The sequence below is a fragment of the Chlorocebus sabaeus genome, chromosome X (genome assembly GCF_047675955.1).
Source record: "Chlorocebus sabaeus isolate Y175 chromosome X, mChlSab1.0.hap1, whole genome shotgun sequence".
Taxonomy (NCBI): Eukaryota; Metazoa; Chordata; class Mammalia; order Primates; family Cercopithecidae; genus Chlorocebus; species Chlorocebus sabaeus.
The window spans coordinates 49,530,615-49,542,828 of record NC_132933.1 but is presented as its reverse complement, the minus strand read 5'-3'; the positions used below and the strand labels follow the sequence as shown (position 1 = coordinate 49,542,828).

Sequence of the window (12,214 nt, the reverse complement as noted above, 5' to 3'; positions counted from 1 at the left end):
CAAAAGCAAAACAGTAGGTAGGTCAACTCTGATCAAGTGCCAATGAGGTGACACAGTCACAGGGCTTAGTGTAGTCAGAGGATTTGAGCCTTGGAAGTAACCATGTTAGTCACCAATACCTTATCTCCTGCCTGAGGCATTGTCCAGTAAAGTCACTCAGCCCCTTGCAGTGGTATGCTGTTTACATTGTGCCCAAATGTGCCTCCCTGTAGCTTCTATCCATAGTCCTGGGATTGTGTGCTGGAGACCTAGAGACAATATCCATCCTCCAGAATTTGAAGTCAGCTGTTGTGTGCCTGTCCCTACACCTCCAAGTCTTCTGCAACTGACACTTCTCAGATCCTTCAGACCCAAATTACATAGATGGGAAATCATCCTGGTTGCAGATATGCTCATATTTGCTCATTACCAGGTCCGTGAATCCTGATTCGATCATCCAACACAGTTGCTCCCCTTTCTGTGTTGTCATTTGCAAATCTGATAAAGATGCTATTCATTTATGATAGATTCAGCAACCTCTCCATTTGTACATTAATGCAGCGCAAAGGAAAGCCTGAACGTTGTCAGGTGACCTGGGATTGAACAGTAACTCCTAGTTAGTTGCATCTGGTAGCCATCCTTTTCATTAAAGTCTTGATTTGTACCCTGGATAGTGTAAGTGTTAAACTGAGTGGGAGCAGATGAGAAGTGCATAGTGGGAGGTGAAAGACATGTAATTACTAAGTGAATACTCATACACAAATGAGATGGGAAAAACTGCAGTTGCTCATCTGCAACAGTTTTGCCCCACGTTTCTCAAGTATTTAATGTTGGGCTACTATTCTAGTCACTAGGTTTACTTGTCTTTTGAATTAGGGGGAGATTTTTTTCCAAATAAGCAAAGATTGAGATTTATGTCCCTGAATCCATCTGTTATCTGCAAAACTGGCAGTACCAGGGCTTTGTTGTTGCAGTTGCATTTATAGGGAAAGGAAAAGGCTGGAGTTAAATGATTGTCTTCTTTTTTTTTATTATTATACTTTTAAGTTCTAGGGTACATGTGCACAACGTGCAGATTTGTTACATATGTATACATGTGCCATGTTGGTGTGCTGCACCCATTAACTCGTCATTTACATTGGGTATATCTCCTAATGCTATCCCTCCCCACTTCCCCCTCCCCACAATAGACCCCGGTGTGTGATGTTTCCCTTCCTGTGTCCAAGTGATCTCATTGTTCAATTCCCACCTATGAGTGAGAACATGCGGTGTTTGGTTTTCTGTTCTTGCGATAGTTTGCTGAGAATGATAGTTTCTAGATGCATCCATGTCCCTACAAAGGACACTAACTCATCCTTTTTTATGGCTGCATAGTATTCCATGGTGTTCTTTTATTCATTAACATCCTTTGAAAATGACTGGTCAGTGGCTTTACACCTTTATTCTGTCAGTGTACATAGGCAGAGATGACCTTAATTACTAAGAACAGAAAAGGATGAAATGTCAGAAAGAAAAAAATACTGAAAATTTAAAAAGAAAAATCAGCCAAATAAAATTTCATGCCTAATTCATCTCTGCAAAGGATAAAAAAAGTCTCATTTAGTATCATGGCTTAAAATTCCCATGAAACTCTGCAGGCCAGTGAGTTTTATAAACACTCCTAGAATGTAACTAATGCATGTTCATACCTAATGAGAATGTCTTGCCTTTGGAGTCTTTTTAAAATTTTTAAAAAATTTTTACTTTAAGTTCGGGATACATGTGCTGAACATGCAGGTGTGTTATACAGGTATTCATGTGCTATGGTGGTTTGCTGCACCTATCAACCCGTCATCTAAGTTTTAAGCTCTGCATGCATTAGGTATTTATTTTAATGCTCTCCCTCCCCTTTCCCCCCAACCCCTGACAGGCCCAGGTGTGTGATATTCACCTCCCTGTGTCCTTGTCTTCTCATTGTTCAGTTCCCACTTATGAATGAGAACATGTGGCATTTGGTTTTTTGTTCCTATGTTAGTTTGCTGAGGATAATGGTTTTTGGCTTCATCCATGTCCCTGCAAAGGACATGAACTCACTCTTTCTTATGGCTGCATAGTATTCCATGGTGTATATGTGGCACATTATGTTTATCCAGTCTATCATTGATGGGCATTTGCGTTGGATCCAAGTCTTTGCTATTGTAAACAGTGCTGCAATAAACATATGTGTGCATGTATCTTTACAGTAGAATGATTTACAATCATTTAGGTATATATCCAGTAATGAGATTGCTGGGTCAAATGGTATTTCTGGTTCTATATTGTTGAGGAATCACCACACTGTTTTCCACAATCATTGAATTAATTTACACTCCAATCAACAATGTAAATATGTTCCTATTTCTCTGCATCCTTGCCAGCATCTGTTGTTTCCAGACTTTTTAATCTTCACCATTCTAACAGGCGTGAGATGGTATCACATTGTGGTTTTGACTTGCATTTCTCTAATGACCAGCCATTATGAGCTTTTTTTTCATATATTTCTTGGCCACATAAATGTCTTCTTTTGAGAAGTGTCTGTTCATATCCTTCACCCACTTTTTGATTTTGTATTTTTTTCTTGTAAATTTGTTTAAGCTTCTTGTAGATTCTGGATATTAGCCCTTTGTCAGATGGAAAGATTGCAGAAATTTTCTCCCATTCTGTAGGTTACCTTTTCACTCTGACAATATTTTCCTTTCTGAGCAGAAGCTTAAATGTGTAGAAATATGTTTGATTCTTGCCTCAGTAATATTCTACCTGTTTGATCTTGGGCAAGTGACAATATTTTGTGGTTCAGTTTCTTCATCCACAAAAATGGAGAAAATAACACTACTTCACAGAGATCCTGCGAAAGGCAATTAAAGTGTTCCCTGTAAAGCGCTTAGAACAATGCCTGGCACAGTTGCCATTCAGTCAGTGGTGACTCTTTTTATTACTATAGCAATGCCTAGTTTTTGAGTGTCAGCTATATGGGTGGTAATGAAAGCCAGTGCAATTAACTGGCAAGGTCAGAAGTAGGGTAAGTTCATTCAATCTTCTGGCTAATACGTGTCATGTGGACTCTGCCAATGTTCTAGGGATTGTTATTTTCAGTAATAATAATTGTAATTAAGTCCTCAACTTTACCATTGAACTGAATATGTTGTTGTCCCCAGTCATATCAAATGGTGAAGAAATATCTCTAAAGAGCCAGGAAAAAACTACTGGCATAACTGCGTGGTCACTAATTAAAGGCAAAGGTATTGATTAATGGCATCATGAAAATGATATATAACTGGATACTTACATGTGGAAACAACACTTAGATCTCTGCAGCAATGTTTTGGTGCAGAAAGCTTGTATTAGGGATTTCCAGAGTAATAAAACCAGTAGGATATTTATCCATCCATCTATCTATCTATTATGTATCTATCTATCTATCTATCTATCTATCTATCTATCTATCTATCATCGAGATAGATTTATTTTAAGAAACTGATTCTTGTGATTATGGAGGCTGGCAAGTCCAAAATCTGCAGGATGGGCTGGCAGCCTGGAGTCCCAGGTAAAAGCTGAGATTACAGTTTAAGTCTAAAGACCATGAGGCTGAAGACCCATGGGAGAGCTGATGTTGCAGTTCAAGTGTGAAGGCTGTCTGCTGCAGAATTTACTCTTGCTTGGGGGAGGTCAGTCTTTTTGTTCTATTCAGGCCATTATGGAGGGCAGTCTGTTGTACTCGGGTCCAATGATTTAAATGTTAATCTTACCCAAAAACACCTTCACAGAAACATTCAGAATAAAATTTGACCACACATCTAGATACTGTAACCCAACCAAGTCAGGATACCTAAATCTCTATCCTTGCTTATTTGGGAAAAAGTCTCCCCCTGGTTGGAAAGATAAGACAAGATGTAAAATTGGCCATCACATGGCTAAATGTGGATTATCAAGTAAAGACTGTATAATCCTATCCTGAAAATATTCCCCACTCCCTGATTCCCACGCTTTCTCTCACCAGTTTGCAACAGAGTAAACATATGCTCCTCAACTTACAATGGAGTTCAGTCCAGTTAAACCTATCATAAAGTCAAATAATTTTAAGTCGAACCATCCTAAGTTGGAGTCTGTCTGTATTGGACACAAATGTGCAACATGGAATCGCTATGAATATGCTTTAGACAGCTATTGAAACATAGAATTGAGCACAGGAATGGTTGAGTTTGCTAACTGCTGCTTGAAGAAACTCCCATAGTTTCACGAGAAAATCAGGTTCCTTGTTTACTTTTGCATAATGCCTAACTTGATGCTTTTGTTGTATACCTCTGAATTGGTCACATTGCCCTCAAGGAAAAATCAAACTATGAAAAGACTTGCTGTAAAGGCGAAGCTTACCTCATCCTATCTACTTAATGTATCCATGCCTTGAAGGTGCCATCACTATAATATGAGATAGGATGGCAGAAGACAATGTTCAAGTGCTTGGTTCTGGACTCAGACTGACGTGGATTTGAATCCCTACTCTTTCATTTATCAGCTGTGTGTGATCATTGGACACATTACTTAGTTACTCTGTGTTTTGCCTGCAAAAAATTGAGGCTAAAATATCTATACCACAAAGGGCTATTAGGCAGAGGCAAGGTGATATGCAGACCATGGAGGAAACACAATCTGACATTCTCATGGGTTTAACACTGGGACTCAGACAGCTTTGTAGAGAAAGAATTTTTTTTTTAAAGTACAGTACAGGAGAGGGGACTGTACCCAAGAAGTCCAGAAGGGTGGTATGGACTAGCCACAGAATTCAGCAATGGGGTCTCATAGGTTGTCAGGGGCCAGTCTCTTATCTAATGTAGGTTCATTCATTTATCTGTTCATTTAACAAACATCTGAGAGCTACTACACTCACAACTTCCTGCATGGTCTAGCTACCATGGAAAGTACAGAGTCATAAATTTGGACATGTTTCAGAGTGAAAGGGATGCTATTAAGAATTACTCAGGGTATAGGAACAGCTCCAGCCTCCAGCTCCCAGTGTGAGTGACACAGAAGACGGGTGATTTCTGCATTTTCAATTGAGGTACTGGATTCATCTCACAGGGGCATGTTGGACAGTTGATGCTGGTCTGCGGGTGCAGCCCGACCAGTGAGAGCTGAAGCAGGGTGAGGCATCGCCTCACCTGGGGAGCACAAGGGGGAAGGGAATTCCTTTTCCTAGCCAAGGGAAATTGAGACATGCAACACCTGGAAAATCGAGCAACTCCCATCCTAATACTGTGCTTTACCAAGGGTCTTAGCAAAGGGCACACCAGGAGATTATATCCCACACCTGGCCCAGAGGGTCCCACGTCCATGGAGCCTCCCCCATTGCTAGCACAGCAGTCTGAGATCTAACTGCACGGTGGCAGCGAGGTGGGGGGAGGGGTGCCCTCCATTGCTGAGGCTTAAGTAGATAAACAAAGCCGCCAAGAAGCTTGAATTGAGTGAAGCCCATCACAGCTCAAGGAGGCCCGCCTGCCTCTGTAGACTCCATCTCTGGGGACAGGGCATAGCTAAACAAAAGCAGCAGAAACCTCTGCAGATGTAAAAGTCCCTGTCTGACAGCTTTGAAGAGAGCAGTGGTTCTCCCAGCATGGAGGTTGAGATCTGAGAAGGGACAGACTGCCTGCTCAAGGGGGTCCCTGACCCCGAGTAGCCTAACTGGGAGACATCCCCCACTAGGTGCAGACCAACACATCACACCTCACACGGCTGGGTACACCCTGAGACGAAGCTTCCGGAGCAAGAATCGTCCTTTGTAGGGACATGGATGCAGCTGGAAACCATCATTCTCAGCAAACTATTGCAAGAACAGAAAACCAAACACCACATGTTCTCACTCATAGGTGGGAACTGAACAATGAGATCACTTGGACTCGGGAAGGGGAACATCACACACCGGGGCCTATCATGGGGAGGGGGGAGGGGGGAGGGATTGCATTGGGAGTTATACCTGATGTAAATGACGAGTTGATGGGTGCTGACGAGTTGATGGGTGCAGCACGCCATCATGGCACAGGTATACATATGTAACAAACCTGCACGTTATCCACATGTACCCTAGAACTTAAAGTATAATTTAAAAAAAAAAAGAAAGAAAGAAAGCAACACTCGCTGTTCAGCAATATTCTGTCTTCTGCAGTCTCCACTGCTGATACCCAGGCAAACAGGGTCTGGAGTGGACCTCAAGCAAACTCCAACAGACCTGCAGCTGAGTGTCCTGACTGTTAGAAGGAAAACTAACAAACAGAAAGGACACCCACACCAAAACCCCATCAGTACATCACCAGCATCAAAGACCAAAGGCAGATAAAACCACAAAGATGGGGAAAAAGCACTGCAGAAAATCTGGAAATTCAAAAAATCAGAGTGCATCTCCTCCTCCAAAGGAATGCAGCTCATTGCCAGCAACTGAACAAAGCTGGATGGAGAATGACTTTGACGAGTTGAGAGAAGAAGGCTTCAGTCCATCAAACTTCTTAGAGCTAAAGGAGGAACTACATAACCAGCGCAAAGAAACTAAAAACTTTGAAAAAAGAATGGATGAATGGATAACTAGAATAATCAATGCAGAGAAGACCTTAAAAGAACTGACAGAGATGAAAACCATGACGCGAGAACTACATGACAAATGCACAAGCTTCAGTAACCAACTAAATCAACTGGAAGAAAGATTATCAGTGATTGAAGATCAAATGAATGAAATGATGTGAGAAGAGAAATGTAGAGAAAAAAAGAGTAAAAATAAATGGAAAAAGCCTCCAAGAAATATGGGATTATGTGAAAAGATCAAATCAACGTCTGATTGGTGTGCCTGAAAGTGATGGGGAAAATGGAACCAAGATGGAAAACACTCTGCAGGATATCATCCAGGAGAACTTCCCCAACCTAGTAAGGCAGGCCAACATTCAAGGTCAGGAAATACAGAAAACACCAGAAAGATACTCCTCAAGAAGAGCAACTCCAAGACACATAATTGTCAGATTCACCAAAGTTGAAATGAAGGAAAAACTGTTAAGGGCAGCCAGAGAGGAAGGTCGGGTTACCCTCAAAGGGAAGCCCATCAGACTAACAGCAGATCTCTCGGCAGAAACTCTACAAGCCAGAAGAGAGTGGGGGCCAATATTCAACATTCTTAAAGAAAAGAATTTTCAACCCAGAATTTCATATCCAGCCAAACTAAGTTTCATAAGTGAAGGAGAAATAAAATCCTTTACAGACAAGCAAACGCTTAGAGATTTTGTCACCACCAGGCCTGCCCTACAAGAGATCCTGAAGGAAGTGCTAAACATGGAAAGGAACAACAGGTACCAGCCATTGCAAAAACATGTCAAAATGTAAAGTCCATTGATGCTAGGAAGAAACTGCATCAACTAATGAACAAAACCAGCTAATATCATAATGACAGGATCAAGTTCACATATAACAATATTAACCTTAAATGTAAATGAACTAAGTGGTTCAATTAAAAGACACAGACTGGCAAATTGGATAAAGAGTCAAGACCCATCAGGTTGCTGTATTCAGGAGACCCATCTCACATGCAGAGACACACATAGGCTCAAAATAAAGGGATGGAGGAAGATCTACCAAGCAAATGGAAAACAAAAAAAAGCAGGGGTTGCAATCCTAGTCTCTGATAAAATAGTCTTTAAACCATCAAAGATCAAAAGAGACAAAGAAGGCCATTACATAATGGTAAAGGGATCAATTCATCAGGAAGAGCTAACTATCCTAAATATTTATGCACCCAATACAGGAGCACCCAGATTTATAAAGCAAGTCCTTAGAGACTTACAAAGAGACTTAGACTCCCATACAATAATAACGAGAGACTTTACCACCCCACTGACAACATTAGACAGATCAACGAGACAGAAAGTTAACAAGGATATCCAGGAATTGAACTTAACTCTGCACCAAGCAGATCTAATAGACATCTACAGAACTCTCCACCCCAAATCAACAGAATATACATTCTTCTCAGCACCACATCGCACTTATTCCAAAATTGATCACATAGTTGGAAGTAAAGCACTCCTCAGCAAATATAAAAGAACAGAACTTATAGCAAACTGTCTCTCAGACCACAGTGCAATCAAATGAGAACTAAGGACTAAGAAACTCAATCAAAACTGCTCAACTACATGGAAATTGAACAACCTGCTCCTCAATGACTACTGGGTACGTAATGAAATGAAGGCAGAAATAAAGATGTTCTTTGTAACCAGTGAGAACAAAGATACAACATACCAGAATCTCTGGGACACATTTAAAGCAGTGTGTAGAGGGAAATTTATAGCACTAAATGCCCACAAGAGAAAACAGTAAAGATCTAACATTAACACCCTAACATCACAATTAAAAGAACTAGAGGAACAAGAGCAAACACATTCAAAAGCTAGCAGAAGGCAAGAAATAACTAAGATCAGAGCAGAACTGAAGGAGATAGAGACATAAAAAACCCTCCAAAAAAATCAATGAATCCAGGAGCTGGTTTTTTGAAAAGATCAACAAAATTGATAGACTGCTAGCAAGACTAATAAAGAAGAAAAGAGAGAAGAATCAAATAGACGCAAAAAAAAAATGATAAAAGGGATATCACAACTGACCCCTAAGAAATACAAACTACCATCAGAGAATACTATAAACACCTCTATGCAAATAAACTAGAAAACCTAGAAGAAATGGATAATTTCCTGGACACTTACACTTTCCCAAGAGTAAACTAGGAAGAAGTTGAATCTCTGAATAGACCAATAGCAGGCTCTGAAATTGAGGCAATAGTTAATAGCCTACCAACGAAAAAAAGTACAGGACCAGATGGATTCACAGCCGAATTCTACCAGAGGTACAAGGAGGAGCTGATACCATTCCTTCTGAAACTATTCTGATCAATAGAAAAAGAGGGAATCCTCCCTTACTCATTTTATGAGGCCAACACCATCCTGATACCAAAGCCTGGCAGAGACACAACAACAACAAAAAAGAGAATTTTAGATGACTATCCCTGATGAACATCGATGCAAAAATCCTCAGTAAAATACTGGCAGACCAAATCCAGCAGCACATTACAAAGCTTATCCACCACGATCAAGTGGGCTTCATCCCTGGGATGCAAGGGTGGTTCAACATATGCAAATCAATAAATGTAATCCAGCATATCAACAGAACCAAAGACAAAAACCACATGATTATCTCAATAGATGCAGAAAAGGCCTTTGACAAAATTCAACAGCCCTCCATGCTAAAAACTCTCAATAAATTCAGTATTGATGGAACGTATCTCAAAATAATAAGAGCTATTTATGACAAACCCACAGCCAATATCATACTGAATGGGCAAAAGCTGGAAGCATTCCCTTTGAAAACTGGCACAAGACAGGGATGCCCTCTCTCACCACTCCTATTCAACATAGTGTTGGAAGTTCTGGCTAGGGCAATCAGGCAAGAGAAAGAAATAAAGGGTATTCAGTTAGGAAAAGAAGAAGTCAAATTGTCCCTGTTTGCAGATGACATAATTGTATATTTAGAAAACCCCATCGTCTCAGCCCAAAATCTCCTTAAGCTGATAAGCAACTTCAGCAAAGTCTCATGATACAAAATCAATGTGCAAAAATCACAAGCATTCTTATACATCAATAACAGACAAACAGAAGCCAAAACATGAATGAACTCCCATTCACAATAGCTTCAAAGAGAATAAAATACCGAGGAATCCAACTTACAAGGGATGTGAAGGACCTCTTCAAGGAGAACTACAAACCACTGCTCAGTGAAATAAAAGAGGACACAAATGGAGGAACATACCATGCTCATGGATAGGAAGAATCAATATTGTGAAAATGGCCATACTGCCCAAAGTAATTTATAGATTCAATGCCATCCCCATTAAGCTACCAATGAATTTCTTCACAGAATTGGAAAAAACTGTTTTAAAGTTCATATGGAACCATAAAAGAACCCGCATTGCCAAGACAATCCTATGTCAAGAGAACAAAGCTGGAGGCATCACGCTACCTGACTTCAAACTATACTACAAGGCTACAGTAACCAAGACAGCATGGTACTGGTACCAAAACAGAGATATAGACCAATGGAACAGAACAGAGCCCTCAGAAATAATACCACACATCTACAGCCATCTGATCTTTGACAAACCTGACAAAAACAAGAAATGGGGAAAGGATTCCCTTTTTAATCAATGGTGCTGGGAAAATTGGCTAGCCATAAGTAGAAAGCTGAAACTGGATCCTTTCCTTACTCCTTATACAAAAATTAATTCAAGATGGATTAGAGACCTAAATGTTAGTCTTAAAACGATAAAAACACTAGAAGAAAACCTAGGTAATACCATTCAGGACATAGGCATTGGCGAGGACTTCATGTCTAAAACACCAAAAGCAACAGCAACAAAAGCCAAAATTGACAAATGGGATCTAATTGAACTAAAGAGCTTCTGCACAGCAAAAGAAACTACCGTCAGAGTGAACAGGCAACCTACAGAGAAAATTTTTGCAATCTACTCATCTAACAAAGGGCTAATATCCAGAACCTATAAAGAACTGAAACAAATTTACAAGATAAAATCAAACAACCCCATCAAAAAGTGGGCAAAGGATATGAACAGACAGTTCTCAAAAGAAGACATTCATACAGCCAACAGACACATGAAAAAATGGTCATCATCACTGGTCATCAGAGAAATGCAAATCAAAGCCACAATGAGATACCATCTCACACCAATTGGAATGGCAACCATTAAAAAATCAGGAAACAACAGGTGCTGGAGAAGATGTGGAGAAATAGGAACACTTTTACACTGCTGGTGGGACTGTAAACTAGTTCAACCATTGTGGAAGACAGTGTGGCGATTCCTTAAGGATCTAGAACTAGAAATACCATTTGACTCAGCCATCCCATTACTGGGCATATACCCAAAGTGTTATAAATCACACTGCTATAAAGACACATGCACACATATGTTTATTGCAGCACTATTCACTTAGTCTATTCACTGTCCAGCACTATTCACAAGTCCAATAGCAAAGACTTTGAATAAACCCAAATGTCCATCAGTGACAGACTGGATTAAGAAAATGTGGCACATATACACCATGGAATACTATGCAGCCATAAAAAAGGATGAGTTTGTGTCCTTTGTAGGGACATGGATGCATCTGGAAACCATCATTCTCAGCAAACTGTCTCAAGAACAGAAAACCAAACACCACATGTTTTCACTCATAGGTGGGAATTGAACAATGAGATCACTTGTACACGGGAAGGGGAACATCACACACCAGGGCCTATTGTGGGGAGGGGAGGAGAGGAGGCATAGCATTAGGAGATATACCTAATGTAAATGACGAGTTAATGGGTACAGCACACCAAGATGGCACACGTATACATATGGAACAAACCTGCACATTGTGCACATGTACCCTAGAACTTAAAGTATAATAATAATAATAATAATAAAGAATTATTCTGGGTCAACAGGTGAAATCAGGACATATAGTCACTATGCTGGGGAAAATGTCTGGGATAAGGAAAAAAAGTAAATAGTCACCCTTTAAATATTTTTCTGTGTCCCCACTCACTTCTACACTCATTCCCTCCTATTCCAGAGTGACAATCTATGATGAAAGAAGAAGAGTATTATATTCGGTCAAGAATTAGGACCAATCACATTTTGGAGAAGTCATTGTACTGAAGTAAGTGTTTTTGTTTTTATTGTCTCAAATTACCATAGTGGGTTAATTTTGTCAGACACATGTGCCTGAAAGGGAAAAAGCCCCACAACAATCAAATTGAAAAAAAAAAAAAAAAAAAAAAAAAAGGGAGAATCATCCTAGTTTTCTTTTTCTTTTTTCTTTCTTTTTTTTTTTTGGAAGGAATCTCGCTCTGTTGCCAGGCTGGAGTGCAGTGACACGATCTTGGCTCACTGCAACCTTTGCTTCCCGGGTTCAAGCAATTCTCCTACCTCAGCCTCCCGAGTAGCTGGGACCTCAGGCGCGTCGCCATGCCCGGCTAAATTTGGTATATTTAGTAAAGATAGGATTTCACCATGTTGGCCAGGATGGTCTCCATCTCTTGACCTCCTGATCCACCCGCCTCGGCCTTCCAAAGTGCTGGGATTACAGGCGTGAGCCACTATGCTCGGCCCCTGGTTTTCTTAATTGGTCACTGTCATTTTCTT

General features: G+C 40.3%; 1 pseudogene; it reads left to right on the top strand.

Annotated features, from left to right (window-relative positions):
* Positions 1-12,214, top strand: part of LOC103232431 (histone H2B type F-M-like) — a 61,423-nt pseudogene that overhangs the window by 45,716 nt on the left and 3,493 nt on the right.